General features: G+C 41.1%; 1 protein-coding gene across 2 annotated transcripts in view; it reads left to right on the plus strand.

Moving 5' to 3' along the window:
- Positions 1-17206, plus strand: part of bbox1 (butyrobetaine (gamma), 2-oxoglutarate dioxygenase (gamma-butyrobetaine hydroxylase) 1) — a 211445-nt gene that overhangs the window by 147 nt on the left and 194092 nt on the right. Inside the window, exon 1 of one of the 2 annotated variants that reach the window (XM_060839093.1) lies at positions 450-532. The exons of the other annotated variant lie outside the window; for it this stretch is intronic. The gene's annotated coding sequence lies outside the window, so the exon portion shown is untranslated. Of the gene's footprint in view, positions 1-449; positions 533-17206 lie in introns of those variants that run through there. 2 annotated transcript variants of the gene reach the window in all.

The following is a 17206-nucleotide window of genomic DNA, read 5'->3' on the forward strand; positions in this document are numbered from 1 at the left end:
TTGACCTGGCCGTAACCAGAGTGTGTAAATGGAAACTTTCAGAGCAGTGTTAAATATTAAACAAAAACAGCAGATGAACCTGCATCCTCGTCTACTCCATGGCCTTCCCCTCAGCAGTTGTCAGGGAGGGCGAACGGTTTGAAAAGAATACAAGCAGAGCTGGCCCTGGAGATTTTATTTGAAACGAATGAAGCAAGCTTTAGAGGGAATCTGAGCAGAAGATTTCTCCAACTGTCAAAGACTTGCGGCCGCGGCCACGGCCATGATGGCAGGGGCAATGGTTTGGGATGGACTCTTCCCCTCCCCCACTCCACCGCCCACGCGCGCACTCCATTGCTCGGCCGTTGATTGGTGACATATCACAATCGTAAGCCCGCCCCCTAGCCTGCCATTGGCTGAGGGAAGCTGTCAGTTGGACAGTGTCGCGTGCGAGTGCTTGAGACAGCGATCGTTAGGCTGACGCGGGAGCGAGAGGCGGAAGAGCCGGAATTGACAGATTTCAAATCTCACAGTGAAACAATCAAAAATACTGGTCAGACAATTTTTTCTTTCTGGGCCGAGTCTTCACCTATCCATTCACTTATTTGCTCCCTAGCCCGCAGCCGCGTTTTCAAAATAAATAGCACATTTTCCGAGGTGACATCACTTCTGAAGAAGTCATGGTTTGGTGATGCCGGTGTTGGACTGGGGTGTACAAAGTTGAAAATCACACCACACCAGGTTATAGCCCAAAAGATTTAATTGAAGCACTAGCTTTCGGAGCGACGCTCCTTCATCAGGTGATAGTGGAGGGCTCGTTCGTAACACAGTTTTATAAAAAAATTTGCAGTGTGATGTAACTGAAATTATACATTGAAAAATTGATTGTCTGTTAAGCCTTAGACTTAACAGAAAGGCTTAACAGACAATCAATTTTTCAATGTGTAATTTAAGTTACATCACACTGCAGATTTTTGCTATAAATTCTGTGTTACGATCGAGCCCTCCACTATCACCTGATGAAGGAGTGTCGCTCCGAAAGCTAGTGCTTCCAAATAAACCTGTTGGACTGTAACCTGGTGTTGTGTGATTTTTAACTTCTGAAGTAGGGTAGCGGGATGCATAGCGTGAACCCTGTTTTCTCTGTACAGATGCTGCCAGACCTCCTGAGTTTCTCCAACAATTTCAGATTTTATTTAAAATGTATTTATTTTATATTCGTTCCTGAAATGTGAACTTCGCTGACCAGGCGAAGTGAGGACTGCAGATGCTGGAAACTAGAGTTTAGATCTGAATGGTGCTGGAAAAGCACACGGGTCAGGCAGCATCCGAGGAGCAGAAAAATCGACTTTTCGGGCAAAAACCCTTCATCAGGGCTTCATCATTGCCCATCCTAATTGCTCTGAGGGCAGTTAAGAGTTAACCACATTGCTGTGTATCCTAAACAAGTACTCAGCATCTTCCAAGGGAGAGAAACAGGATTGAATTATCGAAAAATGTGAAGTGAGGGAGGAAAGCTATTTGCTATGCACTATGGAGCTGATGTGGATCAGAGAAGAAGGGAGTATCTTGGCAATAACTGGACAATGCAAGTCAATCAGTACCAAGCAGTGAAGTCTAGTGGTGAAACATTAACCTAAGGTTATGAGATTACCAATAAGTCTAGTTCAAGTCTAGCTTTGGGTAACAAGTAGGTTAGACCAGGGAAACCCAATGGATATAATCTATCTAGACTTTCAAAAGACCTTTGATAAGATGCCTCATGGGAGGCTGGTGAGTAAGGTGAGGGCCAATGGCGTACAAGGTGAGCTGCTGGCATGGATTGAGGTTTGGCTGTCTGACAGAAGGCAGAGAGTTGGGATAAAAGGTTCTTTTTTGGAATGGCAGCTGATGACAAGTGGGTCCTGCAGGGTTCAGTGTTGGGGCTGCAGTTGTTCACTTTATATATTAATGATCTGGATGAAGGTACAGGGAAATTTTGGCAAAGTTCGCCGATGATACGCAGTTAGGCAGACAGTAGGTAGTAGTGAGGAGGTGGGGAGGCTGCAGAAAGATTTAGACAGTTTTAGGAGAATGGTCCAGGAAATGGCTGATGAAGTTCAACGTGAGCAAGTGTGAGGTCTTGTATTTTGGAAAAAAGAATATAGACATGGACTATTTTTTAAATGGTGAGAAAATTCATAAAGCCAAAGTACAAAGGGATCTGGGAGTGCTAGTCCAGGATTCTGTAAAATTTGATTTGCAGGCTAAGTCAGTGATTAAGAAAGCAAATGCAATGCTGTCATTTGTCTCAAGAGGGTTGGAATATAAAAGCAGCAATGTGCTTCTGAGACTTTATAAAGCTTTAGTTATGCCCATTTAGAATACTGTGTTCAATTTTGGGCCCCACACCTCAGGAATGACATACTGGCACTGGAGCATGTCCAGAGGAGATCCACACAGATGATCCCTGGAATAGTAGGCCTAACATATGATGATTGGCTGAGGATCCTGGGATTGTATTCATTAGAGTTTAGAAGGTTGAGAGGAGATCTAATAGAAACTTACAGGATGATGCGTGGTTTAGAATGGGTGGATGCTGGGAAGATGTTTCCATTAGATGAGGAGACTAGGACCTGTGGGTAAAGCCTTAAAATTAGAGAGGGTCAATTTAGAACGGAAATGAGGAGACGTTTCTTCAGCCAGAGAGTGGTGGGCCTGTGGAATTCATTGCCGTGGAGCACAGTGGAGGCTTGGACATTGGGTGTCTTTAAGGCAGAAATTGATAAATTCTTGATTTCGCAAGGAAGTAAGGGCTACGGGGAGAGTGGCTAAGTGGAACTGAAACACCCATCAGCCATGATTAAATGGTGGAGTGGACTCAATGGACTGAATGGCCTTGCTCCCACTCCTATGTCGTATATACTATGACATGAGATTACAGGTAATGATTGAAAACAGTTCTGTTGCTGTTAATGGTCCACAGTTAATTATGAATTCTTAGGTTTGTGTTTCTGGATCTTTTCAAAGTATACCCAATTTAACACATTGGTAATCCCACACAATATTATGGAGTATGAGCTCATTGTGAAGATTGGATTTTGGTGATTGCATAATGACTATATAGTCATTATTGCTACTAATTCTTTCATGGATAGAAGCATCTGCAACAAGAAGATTGAGGCCAAGGCCAGGTTAGTTTTCCTGTCCTTGATTCTCACATCATCTGCAGATAATGTCTGGCATAAATATCTTGTAGTACTCAGACATTAGGAATGCTACTAAGTCATTCTTGTAGTGGAATTGCAGCCCACCACCCAGAGTACATGTTGTGCCCTTGCAATCCTTAATATTATTTCCAAGTGATGCTCAAAGGGAGCACTGCTTGATGAACTGAGACAGGGTAGTTGGTGGTAGCAGGAAAATTAATAATAGAATATTAGGTATCATTAAATAGTTGAGAATATAATTTGAGATTGTTCCACAGCAATGCGTAGAATAAAAATGTTTTTAAAAAAAGCTTAAACAGGCTGCTACATATGTCCTGTATGAAAGCTCTCAGTTACTGCACAACATTTGGCCAGAGCCTCAGTTGCTAGTTATGAAATCGCTGATTAAATAGGTGCTATGAAAAAGATTACAGTGTTTCTGTAGAGCTAGTTAGCTTGATTCTTTATTGATGTTTTAATGATAGACAACACACAGTTAATTTCTTGCTGATCTGATTAGTCACAAACTACATTAACATTTTATTAATGGTTAATTTACTAACTATTTAAAAATTGTTAAGTTTGTTTTGCATGTCACAATAATGTGTTTCCCTCCAGTCAAAAGAGATCAGGCCTGAAATTCCATACCATTTTTGCAATGTAATCTACCTAGTAAGTTAAGGATTGTCACCTGAAAAATTTAAAATCCCCAGATATCCTTTTTAGGATGCTTCTGCATAGTTTGAAACACAGGTTGTGGTAGTTGGAATGAGGAACATAAATTATATTTGTTGCCAAACCTACTGAGGCAGGTGGGAGTGAGGAACTTTGAAAATGTGAGGAGTGATAATTATAGTTGAGAACAACATTTTGAACTAATTCATTTATACCTTTAGTCTAGACTATCTGCAAAGCAATCAAGATGATGATTGCGCTACTGGTTAGAATGCAAAGATTGTTCTTACCAAAGCTGCTGTCCTGTACTGTATGTCACTCCCCATGATTAATGGTTATGCAGGTTGTAAATAGATTTTACAATATCATTATTTTGTCGTTAAGAAGTGGAGATGCCTTTAGAAAATTTGCAGCTGATTGTAAGGCCTCACTCCAAAGTGCTGTGTTGAATTCTATTGGATGCCCTCACTGGAACCAATACTTTATTCCCTATTTTAGTTATCTTTATTGTTTCAAAGTAAAATGTTGACCATAAGCCATAAGAACATCCTTTGTGTGTTATGCTTCTCATTATATCTTGCTTTTCCTCAAACAAACAATAGAACATAGAACATTACAGCGCAGTACAGGCCCTTTGGACCTCAATGTTGCACCGACCTCTCATACCAATCTGAAGCCCATTTAACCTATACTATTCCATGTACGTCCATATGCTTGTCCAATGATGACTTAAATATACTTAAAGTTGGCAAATCTACTACCGTCGCAGGCAAAGCATTCCATACCCTTACTACTCTATGAGTAAAGAAACTATCTCTGACACCTGTCCTATATCTATCACCCCTCAATTTAAAGCTATGCCCCTTCGTGCTCGCCATCACCATTCTTGGAAAAATAGCTCTCCCTGTCCACCCTGTCTAACCCTCTGATTCTCTTATATGTCTCTATTAAGTCACCTCTCAACCTCCTCTCTAACGAAAACAGCCTCAAGTCCCTCAGCCTTTTCTCGTAAGACCTTCTCTCCATACCAGGCAACATCCTAGTAAATCTCCTCTGCACCCTTTCCAAAGCTTCCACATCCTTCTTACAATGCGGTGACCAGAACTGTACACAATACTCCAAGTGCGGCTGCACCAGAGTTTTGTACAGCAATAGCATAACCTCATGGTTCCGGAATTCGATCCCTCTATTAATAAAAGCTAAAACACTGTATGCCTTCTTAAACAACCCTGTCAACCAGGGTGGCAACTTTCAAGGATCTGTGTACCTGGACACTGAGATCTCTCTGCTCATTTACACTACCAAGAATCTTACCATTAGTCCAGTACTTTGCATTCTGGTTACTCCGACCAAAGTGAATCACCTCACACTTGTCCACATTAAACTCCATTTGCCACTTCTCAGCCCAGCTCTGCAGCTTATCTATGTCTCTCTGTAACCTACAACATCCTTCATCACTATCCATAACTCCACTGACCTTAGTGTTGTCTGCAAATTTACTAACCCACCCTTCTACGCCCTCATCCAGGTCATTTATAAAAATGACGAACAGTAGTGGACCCAACCACTAGTAACTGGACTCCAAGATGAACATTTCCCATAAATCACCACCCTCTGTCTTCTTTCACCAACCTAATTACTGATCCAAACTGCTATATCTCCCACAATTCCATTCCTCCATATTTTGTACAATAGCCTACTGTGGGGAACCTTATCGAACACCTTGCTGAAATCCATATACATCACATCAACTGGTTTACTCTCATCTACCTCTTTAATCACCTTCTCAAAGAACTCAATAAGGTTTGTAAGGCACGACCAACCCTTCACAAAACCATGTTGACTATCCCTCATCAAATTATTCTTTTCTAGATGATTATAAATCTTATCTCTTATCACCTTTTCCAACACTTTACCAACAACTGAGGTAAGGCTCACAGGTCTATAATTACCAGGATTGTCTCTACTCCCCTTCTTGAACAGGGGAACCACATTTGCTATCCAAACAATGTTGCTTGTCTAAGAATTCCATTAAGCAATGTGATCAATATAATTAGAGATTCTTTGTCCAAGGTGAAATCACAAAAAACAAACAGCATATATTTAAAAATGTCACATCTGCATGTCTCATCTCCACTTTTCCTGGAACAGCATAAATTATGTGGTGCTAGTCAAAGCCTATGACTTTTCCTCTCATTAATATTTTTGGATTATTTACAAATTTCTTCTGCACAATATCTTCCAATAAACATTTTGACTCAGTCTTAACATATAGAAATTGTATTGCCACTATCGCAGGAATCAGTCTAGTTCTCCTAGCACATTACACTGATTCAAGTAATCACACCTTTCACCAATCCGCATTTTCATCTGATTTCCAGATTCTTATGCTTTATGTAATATAAAATTTGAGATCCAATTTACTTAACACAAATCTTTTACTAATCTTATTCTGTAATTGCTTTTGAAATCTGTTGTACCTTTTAGACTTTGCTGTTGACAAATTTGCTGTAAAAAAAGCTTATCCCTAAATAACCCGATAGTTCTTTTACCACAATGACAGGCTCTCCTTATTCTGACATAAATTAACAGATGAGACTTTATTATTTTAGGCAATTTCTGGAATTGTTTAATCATGTTTCCAAAATATATTTTTCAAATTAATCCAAATCTCCAGCCAAGTTGTGCTTATTGTAACGGTGTACCATTTCTCATAGAACTCTTTGATAAATATCTACATTGGCAAAATACAAAGGTCGGTGAGCAGAGATACAAAAGGAAAACCTAACAGTAAATATAATCTTGAATCATCATATTATCAATGCATGAAGTAATACTTCCCTTATCTTGGGACACGCCTTGGTTGAAACCACAGGCTTCCTGAAAATGCCAATAGTAAGCAAAATATTCAAGTGCTTTCGTATATCTTATCAATGCAGAAAGGAACTCTCATGTCATTGTACTATTCTCTACATGTTATAACATAGTCAGATAACAACTGAATTAATTAAATATAAAAGCTTTTCAATTGGTGAAGGAACCCAGATCTTGCTGCTTCTTCAATCCCCTGACATCAGCCACTAAAATCTTCGCTTGTTACTCAAGCTATGCCCAGGATTGTTCCTTTGAGTTCCTGGATCCTAAGCTCCCCAATCTTGATTCTCACTTTTCTGCTGGTTTTAGGCGGGGTACAAAACTGGAATATTTAAATGACGTCACTTAAAATGACCTCGATCTAATTATTTCTTGGGGCTTTTGCTCCTATCCCCATCTCCATCTCTCCTGAACATCTCCACTAAAATTAAGGTCTTTTTTTTTCTCTCTCTTTTGAGAACAGTCCTCAAGGACAATTTAGGAGTATGTCCCCTGAAAAATGTGAGCTACGTTGTTCTTCCTCGCAATGCTTTTATCTCTTATGCTCCGACTTGAAAACTAGAACACAATCAATCTATCCATTTCGTATAAATACCCAATAGTAAGCCCAGTTATAAACCACTTATTTCCTCAGCATCCTGCTATTCTTTTCATCAAGACCTGTATTTTTAAGGATGCACTATAATGTATAAATAAAACCATACAATGCATATAAATGCCATTCAGTCCGCCATGTTTCTGCCATCTATTAGTCCCATTGGATGATGGACAAAGATTGTGCTGGGGATTCTCAAATGGATATGCAACTAACCTGACACCTTAGATTTTGTCACAGTTCAGATGTATTGGTACAAATTTAGTACAACATTGAATGGTGGATACATTGTGGTGAATTTGTAAATGCCAACCATTTGACTAAGACAATAAGATGTCAGACAAGAAGTGGCCATTTGGCCCATAAAATCTTTTCTCCCATTCACTGAGATCAAGGCTGACCTGATAATCCTCAACTCTACTTTCCTGCCTTTTCCCCATAATTCATGATTCTCTTATTGATTGAAAAATTCAGTCTCAGTTTTGAATATGCTTAATGATCCAGCCTCAATAGTCCTCTGTGGTAATGAGTTTCACAGATTCACTATCCTCTGAGAGAGAAAAAAAATGTCCTCCTCAAAGCCCTTGCTTTGAGATCATACCCTCTGGTCCTAAAGTCTCCCACAGAGGTAAACAAACTCTTCGAATCTACACTGACAAGCCCCACTGTGGTGCATGGTAAAATAAGGTGGAGTCAACAAGTTTTTTTCAAGGGGAGGTCAAGCCTGAAAAACCTGTTAAAATTATTTTAAGGAAGTAATGAGCAAGTTAGGTAAAGGAGAGCTAGTGGATGTGATCTATTTAGATTTCCAGAAGGCCTTTGACTTGGTGCTGTAATGAAGGCTGCTAAACAAAATAACGAGATAGAGCATTGGCTAGACAGAAGGCAGAAAGTCGGGATGGCAGTTGATGACTCGTGAAGTTCTACAGGGGTCAGTTTTGCAACTATAACTCTCCATGTTATACATTAACGATGTAGATGAAGGAATTGAGGGCATTCTTGCTAAGTTTGCAGATGACGCAAAGATATGTGGAAGGACAGGAACTGGGGAGGTTGGAGAAGTAATTGGAGAGGCAAGGAAATTGAAGAAAGAAGAGGCAATTGGAATACAATGGGGAAATGTGTGATGTTTGGTAGGAAGAATAGAGGTGTCAACTATTTTCTAAATGGGTAAAGACTTTAGAAGTCTGAAGCACAAAGGGACTTTGGAGTCCTAGCTCAGGATTCTATTAGAGTTAACTTGCAGGTTCAGTTGACAGTTAGGAAGGTAAATTCAATGTTAGCATTAATTTCAAGAGGGCTAGAATATAAGAGCAGACATGCACTGTGAGTCTGGTCGGATTGCATTTGGAATATTGTGGGACAGTTTTGGGCCGTGTATCTAAGGAAGGATGTACTAGTGTTCATGGATCCAGAGAAGGCTTACAAGAATGATCCCAGTGACGAAGGGCTTCTCATATGTGGAGTGATTGAGAACTCTGGGCCTTTGCTCAATGGAGATTAGAAGGATGGGGTTTGAGCGCTCGGGTGAGGCCCAGGATCTCATTGGAACTTATGGAATATAGAGAGACCTGGATAGAGTTGACGTGGAGAAGATGCTTCCATTAGTAGGAAAGACCAGAACAACATGGCACTACCTCAGAGTGAAGGGACAACCCTTTAGAACTGATATGAGAAGGAATTTCTTCAGCCAGGGCATGGTTAACCTATGGAACTCATTACTGCAGAAGACTGGAGGCCAAATCGTTGAAAGTATATGATACACAGACAGATAGATAGATTATTGATTTATAGGGGGTCATGGGTTTTGGGCAAAAGACAAGAGAATGGAGTTGAGAAACAAATCAGCCATGCTCAAACAGTGGAGCAGACTCAACTGAATGGTCAAATTCTGTTCCTGTGTCTTATCGTCTACGTATCTTATGTGTTTCAATAAAGTGTCCTCCGACTTTTCTAAACTTCAGTAAATGAAAGCACAACCTATTTGACCTCCTTGTGAGAAAATTCAGAATTAATCTATTGAACCTTCTTTGGACTGCCTCCAATGCTAGTACAACTTCCTTTAGATAAGGTGACCAAGACTGTTTACAGTTTTCCAGGTGTAGTGCATTGTATAATTTTAACAATACCTCCTTTATTATTATGCTCCATTCCATTTGAGATAAAGGGCAACGGCCCATTTGCCTTCCCTACTACTCTCTGAACTTGGATGCCAACGTTTGTAATTCATGCACACCGAATTCCACTATCTTAGAAGGTCACAAGGTTAGATCTCACGGAATACAGGGAGAACTAGTCATTTGGATACAGAACTAGCTCAAAGGTATAAGACAGAGGGTGATGGTGGAGGGTTGGTTTTCTGACTGGAGGCTTGTGACCAGTGGAGTGTCACAGGATTGGTGCTGGCTCCTCTACTTTTTGTCATTTACATAAATGATTTGGATGCGGGCATAAGAGGTTCAGTTAGTAAGTTTGCAGATGACATCAAAATTGGAGTTGTAGTGGACAGCGAAGAGGATTACCTCAGATTACAACAGGATCTTGATCAAATGGGCCAATGGGCTGAGAAGTGACAGATGGAGTTTAATTCAGATAAATGCGAGGTGCTGCATTTTGGGAAAGCAAATCTTAGCAGGACTTATACACTTAATGGTAAGGTCCGAGAGAGTGTTGCTGAACAAAAAGAGACCTTGGAGTTCACGTTCATAGCTCCTTGAAAATGGAGTCGGAGGTACATAGGAGAGCGAAGAAGGTGTTTGGTATGCTTTCTTTTATTGGTCAGAGTATTGAGTACAGGAGTTGGGAGGTCATGTTGCGGCTGTACAGGACATTGGTTGGACCACTGTTGGAATATTGTGTGCAATTCTGGTCTCCTTCCTATTGGAAAGATGTTGTGAAACTTGAAAGGGTTCAGAAAAGATTTACAAGGATGTTGCCAGAGTTGAAGGATTTGAGTTATAGGGAGAGGCTGACCAGGCTGGGGCTGTTTTTCTTGGAGTGTCGGAGGCTGAGGGGTGACCTTATAGAGGTTTACAAAATTTTGAAGGGCATGGATAGGGTAAATAGGCAAAGTCTTTTTCCCTGGGGGTGGGGGTGTCCAGAACTAGAGTCCAGAACTAGGTTTCGGGTGAGAGGGGAAAGATATAAGAGACCTAAGGGCAACTTTTTCCCACAGAGGGTGGTAGGTGTATGGAATGAGCTGCCAGAAGAAGTGGTGGAGGATGGTACAATTGCAACATTTAAGAGGCATTTGGATGGGTATATGAATAGGAAGGGTTTGGAGGATATGGGCCGGGTGATGGCAGTTGGGACTAGATTGTGTTGGGATATCTGGTCAGCATGGAAGGGTTGGACAGAAGGGTCTGTTTCCATGCTGTATATCTCTATGACTCTATGACTCTAAGTGCTTATTATCAATTTTTACATTAGTTGCTAATTTGCCCTGTGCCATTTGCAATTTTTGTAAAGTTGTATGTTTTTTCTTTCAATTTCCGTAACTTCCTTAGTTAACCATCTTTGGTTTACCCACTTCGTGCAATCCTTTGTCCTCACTGGGACATATCTTTGCTGAGTCCAACATCAGCTTGGCACATGTTTTTTTCACAGAGCTTGGAGCCCATCCTTTAAAACATGGAATATGCCTAATTTGTTCAGTCCACTTTTAGACTTAGGCTATCAAATACTGTGGCATAGTTATGTCTCAGCATCTATTGTAGTACAAGTAACCTCCACTTAAACATTGCCGTGGAAAATCAGTTTGAAGTCATGCACGTCAATTCTCCACCATGCAAGTTCAGACTGAGTAAGGAGCAGGAGGATAACTAGAGGACGAGTTAGTTCACTCAAGGACAAAAGAGGGAATTTATGTGTGAGACCAGAGGAAGGGATGAGGTCCTTCATGAGTACCTTACATTGGCATTAAACCAAGTAAAAGACATGGATGATGATAAATTTAGAGAGGGATTTGTTGATACTCTGAGGTGTTGATAGGAGGGTATGTTGAATATTTTGAGAAACATTAAAGTAGATAAGTCCCCAGGGCATAATGGGATCTATTCCAGGATACTGAAAGAGGAAGGGAAGAGATTACTGGGGTCTTGGCAGAGCTCTTTGTATTTTCTTTAGCCACAGGTGAGGTCCAGAGACTGAAGAGTAGCCAGTTTTTGCTCGAGAAACACAGCATGGATAATCCAGGGAGTTGTAGGACGGTAAGTCTTGTATCAGTGAAAGATAAATTATTGAAGAGAAGATTCTAAGGGACAGGATTTATTTACATTTGGAGATGAATGGACTTATTAAGAATTGTCAGCAGGGGAGGTCTTGTTCCACAAACTTGATTGAGTTTTTGAGGAATTGATGAAAACAATTGATGAGAGTAAGGCAGTGTTGTCTACGTGGACTTTACGAAAGCATTTGCCAAAGTCCCTCATGATCGGCTGGTTCAGCAGATAACACAACAATTGTTGGAGTTGTGAATAGTGAAGAACAATATTAAAGGTTACAAAAGGATATAGATCAGCTAGTTAGATGGAGAAATGGCAGATGGAGTTTAATCTGGACAAGTGTGGATTATGCATTTTGGGAGGTCAAATCCAAGAGTAACATATACAATAAATGGTAGGACCCTGAGGAGGATTGATAGTCACACTACTCAGACCCCTTGGCATCGTGGTAGCCCACAAACCCACCAACACACTAAAACAGCAGTTAATGTACCTGAAAGACCGTATACAGACAACAAGCAGAACTAATGTAATTTGCAAAATATCATGCAAGGACTGTAACAAACACTTGATTGGATAAACAGGCAGAAAACTAGCCACCAGGATACCAACTAGCCACAAAAAGGCACTGACCCTCTTTCACTAGTATCCTTGCATACGGATGAGGAAGGACACCACTTCGTCTGGGACAACACATCCATCCTAGGACAAACCAAAGAAAGACACACATGAGAATTCCTAGAAGAATGGCATTCCAACTGGAACTCTATCAACAAACATATCGAGTTAGACTCCATCTACCACCCCCTGAGAAAAAGAACAAGAAGTGACTTCACCGCAGGAAATGACATCACTAACCCAAAGAAACCCAAACATATAAATAGAAAGCAGGAATTATCAGCAGTGCTGCACCTGAGGCCCACTGAAGATGTTGCCTTCAGCTCAGTGAGCAAACTTACATCCAGAATAGTAGGATTCTCTTTCCCAGGGTGGAAATGTCAAATACCAGGGGGCATCGGTTTAAAGTGAAAGCAGAAGATGTTGAAGCGGATGTGCGAGGAAAGACTTTACACAGAAGGTGGTAGGTGCTTGGAAAGCACTGCCAGGGGAGGTGGTAGAAGCAGACAAGATAGCAAAGTTTAAGGGCACATTTGGACACTCACAAGAACAGGCAGATAATGGAAGTATATTAACCACATACAAGCAGATGGGATTGTTTAGAATAGCATCATAGTCAGCAAAGACATGGTGGGCTGAAGGGCCTGCTACTGTGCTGTACTGAACAATGCTCTATGATACCTTTATGACTGTGTGTATATGGTGTGAAAAGGGCTTGTAAAGTGAAAGGGCAATCTAGCAATTTGTTTTCTGATAGATATTTACAATTTCTAAGATGCTGCAAGCATTGAAAATGGCATTAGCTTCATGGAGCATAAACATGCTTTCTTGACACAGGAAATTAGTTCTTGTTCTCCTACCTGTGGTACTCTGCTACTACACTTGCAATTGCCTGTCAGCTAGCTACCCCTTTTTGCTGCTGCTTTTCTTGAAATAATGAGGTCCACACTAGCCTACTTAATGTTACAAAAAGAGAAATACATAAAATGCACGTAAGAGAATGCATAGAATTGCTTAACTGATTTTTGTACACAAATCGAATGGCTTGATTTAGCTAATACCCTTTAATCCAGGAAATATCCCGGTAAATCTCTTCTGTACCATTCTAAAACCTCCTTTCTGTTTTGTGGTGTAAAATGTGATGGTCTGTGAATGAGGTAAGGTGGGAACTGTTGATGAGTGGAGAATTTAGGAACCGAGCTACAAAGGAACTGTCTAGGTTTTCTCACCTTCTTTGTCCTCCTCTTCATTTTTTTTAAGTTCATTTATTGGATGTGAGTGATGTTGATTGGGCCAGCATTCATTGCCCATCCTTAGTACCCCTTGACTGCCTTCTTAAACTATTCCAATCCATTTGTTGTAAGTACCCCCACAATGCCATTTGAGTTCCAGGATTTTGAACTGATAACACTGAAAGAATGGTGATATATTTCCAAGCCAGAATGGTGTGCAGCTTAGAGAAGAAGTTGCAGCTGGTGGTGTTCCAATTCCTACTACCTTTGTCCTTCTAGATAATCGCCATCATGACTTTGAAAGGTGCTGTCAAATAAGCCTTGGTGACTTTCTGCAGTCTATTTTGTCGATAGTAAACACTGTGGTGGAAGGCGTACGTGTTTGTGCAAGTGGTGCCAATCAAGAGAGTGAATCTGTCCTGGATGGTGTCAAGCTTTTTGAGTTTTGTTGAAACTGCATCTATCCAGGAAAGTGGGAGTATTACATCACCCTTTTGACCTGTGCCTTGTCACTGGTCGACAGGCTTTGGGGAGAGAAGACTTACTTGCTGCAAGATTCCAAGTCTTTGACCTGCTCTTGCAGCAGCTATACTTAAATAGATAGTCCAGTTCAGTTTCTGGTCAATGGTAACCCCTAAAATGGTTGGTAATTGGTGAATTCGGTGATGATAATGCCATTGAATGTCCAGAATGATGATTAGATTGTCTTTTGTTGTAGACAGTCATTGTCTTGTGTGCAAATATTACTTGCCACTAGTCAGCCCAAACCTAGGTGTTGTTTAGGTCTTACTGCATTTGGACATGGACTATTTCAGTATCTGAGGATTCATGAATGGCACTGAACATTGTTCACTGATAATTGTACATCATCACTTCTGACTTTATGATAGAGGAAAGGTCATTGATGAAGCAGCTGAAGATGGTTTGGCCAAGAACATTACCCTGAGAAACTCCTGCAGATATGCCCTGAAGTTGATATGTCCAACCTGTAACTACTACAAACATTTGCCTTTGTGCCAAATATGACTCCAAACAGTGAAGAACTTTGCTTCTGATTCCCATTGACTGCATTTGCTAGGGCTTCTTGATACTAAACTTGGTTAACATGACCTCAATGTCAAGGATAGCCATTTTCACCTCTTCTCTAAATTTAGCTCCTTTGTCCATGTTTGGACCAATTCTATAATGAGGTCTGGAGCTAGTGCTCTGGTAGCATGAGCTGTCTTGTCATGATGGGAATGTTGTGCAGCATCCAGTAACTAATCAGAGGTCATCAGCTCCTCGGTACTCAGCAGCACCACCAGCAAGGTGGTGGCTACTGTAACTAAGACACTTAGTTGAGGCTTGGATTACTGAACGATTCAGGCACAAGCAAATAATGACAGAACGTGCAACACAGACTTGGGGGGTGGGAGTTCGATGGCCATGAAGACAGGAGGTAGCTCTCAATGAAGCCTCGGCCTGCCATGCTCCTGCCTGATTAAAAATCCCGCAACATCAAATTAGTCATCTGGGAGGGTACATGATGATGCAAGTAGAATTTCCACATCCTCACGCTGTCCACTAATTCGACCTTTAGTGAGCTCACTGCCAGATAATGGCAGACAGCATCTTCAGGAGTGAGGAACTACTTGCTGATCTTGGAAAAGAGAGGAGTCAATAGCCTCCCTGCACACTGAAATGACCAAATATAAGATGCTTTCCTTTATTGGTCAGAGTATTGAGTACAGGAGTTGGGAGGTCATGTTGCGGCTGTACAGGACATTGGTTAGGCCACTGTTGGAATATTGTGTGCAATTCTGGTCTCCTTCCCATCAGAAAGATGTTGTGAAACCTGAAAGGGCTCAGAAAAGATTTACAAGAATGTTGCCAAGGTTGGAGGATTTGAGCTATGGGGAGAGGCTGAACAAGCTGGGGCTGTTTTCCCTGGAGCGTCGGAGGCTGAGGGGTGACCTTATAGAGGTTTACAAAATTATGAGGGGCATGGATAGGTAAATAGGAAAAGTCTTTTTCCTTGGGTTGGGGGAATCCAGAACGTAGAGGGCATAGGTTTCGGGTGGGAGGGGAAAGATATAAAAGAGACCTAAGGGCACCTTTTTCCCACAGAGGGTGGTAGGTGTATGGAATGAGCTGCGAGAGGAAGTGGTGGAGCTGGTACAATTGCAACATTTAAGAGGCATTTGCATGGGTATATGAATAGGAAGGGTTTTAAGGGATATGGGCCAGGTGCTGGCAGGTGGGACTAGATTGTGTAGAGATATCTGGTCGGCATGGACAGGTTGGACCAAAGGGTCTGTTTCCATGCTGTACAGCTCTATGACTCTAAGACTTGTCATTGTATAAAAACAAATTTGCAAACGTGCACCAGCCTGTTTGGATTCATTGAAGTATCAATTGAATGTTCCATTCTCACCCTCTTCACAAGGTTTACAAGGCCCTTTAATAATGTTCTAATTTCAGACAAGTGAGTCCCATTTTCTATCTTCCCTTTGAAAATCTGCATGCAACCCAGAGGGATTGGGGTTCATTCCTGAAGAAGGGCTCATGCCTGAAACATCGACTCTCCTGCTCCTTGGATGCTGCCTGACCTGCTGCGCTTTTCCAGCAACACATTTTCAGCTCTGATCTCCAGCATCTGCAGACCTCACTTTCTCCTTCAGTAATGCCCTCCAGGAAGGTGAACCCACATCAACCCAGCACCCATACCTGACCTTGTCAGAAAGTCCAGTCCATTGAAAATAATTTGGATATAATTTGTAGAATATATTACCTCAAACATAGAAAGACTGTCTTTTTGGAACTTAATAAATGACAATGGAGTAAAAATTTATTTGGGCTTAGATTCAACAATGTAAGGATAGCACACACATCTTATTCAAGGGAACCTGTGGTCAATCCAACATTGGGCCATGTCCAAATATCTTAGATGAACTGTACATTGTGCCTTCACAGGTAGTTTATTCATCACAAGGATTGAGTTTTGTTAGGTTGCTGTGACATCCATGCAGAGTGAAGGACATGCCCCTGTCTATATCATTGGTGATGAAGTGGAGATGGTCAAGGGCTTCCAAGTTCCCAGGAGTAAGTATTACCAATGATCTATCCTTGTCCATCCACGTCAATGATACAGTCAAGAAAGCAACACCAAAGCCTCTACTTCCTCAGAAGGCTAAGGAAATTCTGCATGTCCACCATGACTCTTATTGATTTTTATAGATGCACCATAGAAAGTATCCTTTCTGGATGCAATACAACGTGTTATGGCAACTAATCTACCCAAGACTGCAAGAATTTGCAGTGTTGTGAACACTGCCCAGTCTGTCACGAAAACCAGCCTTCCTTCCATTCACTCCGTTGACACTTTCTGCTGCTCCAGGAAAGCAGCCAACATAATCAATCCTTCCTTCCGTTGTTATCAGACTTATGATTGGGCCTGTCATATATTAGTGTTGATCTTTCTTTGCATCTTCTCTGTAGTTGTAACACTTCATTCTGCGTTCAGTTCTGTTACCCTCATGTACTTACGTTAAGTATGATTTGCCTGGTTAATACACAAAACAATATGTTTTACTGTATCTCGGTATGTGACAATAATAAATCAAATCAAATTATCTGATAAATTGCCGAAGGGTGGTGAAAGGATAGTGATTTGGATAGTGATGACTGGTGGATGTCTTGGACATCTGTAAAACGTTCAATTCCAGTTTATAGTGAGAATGTTTTGGCTGTCCTTGAACCTTGCTCAGATCCCTTTGAAATTTATATTTTTGCTCCCGAATCTTAAAAATAGATTTCTTTAATAAGTAATTACATTTGGTTGCA

The sequence above is a fragment of the Hemiscyllium ocellatum genome, chromosome 18, assembly GCF_020745735.1.
Source record: "Hemiscyllium ocellatum isolate sHemOce1 chromosome 18, sHemOce1.pat.X.cur, whole genome shotgun sequence".
In the NCBI taxonomy this organism is placed as follows: Eukaryota; Metazoa; Chordata; class Chondrichthyes; order Orectolobiformes; family Hemiscylliidae; genus Hemiscyllium; species Hemiscyllium ocellatum.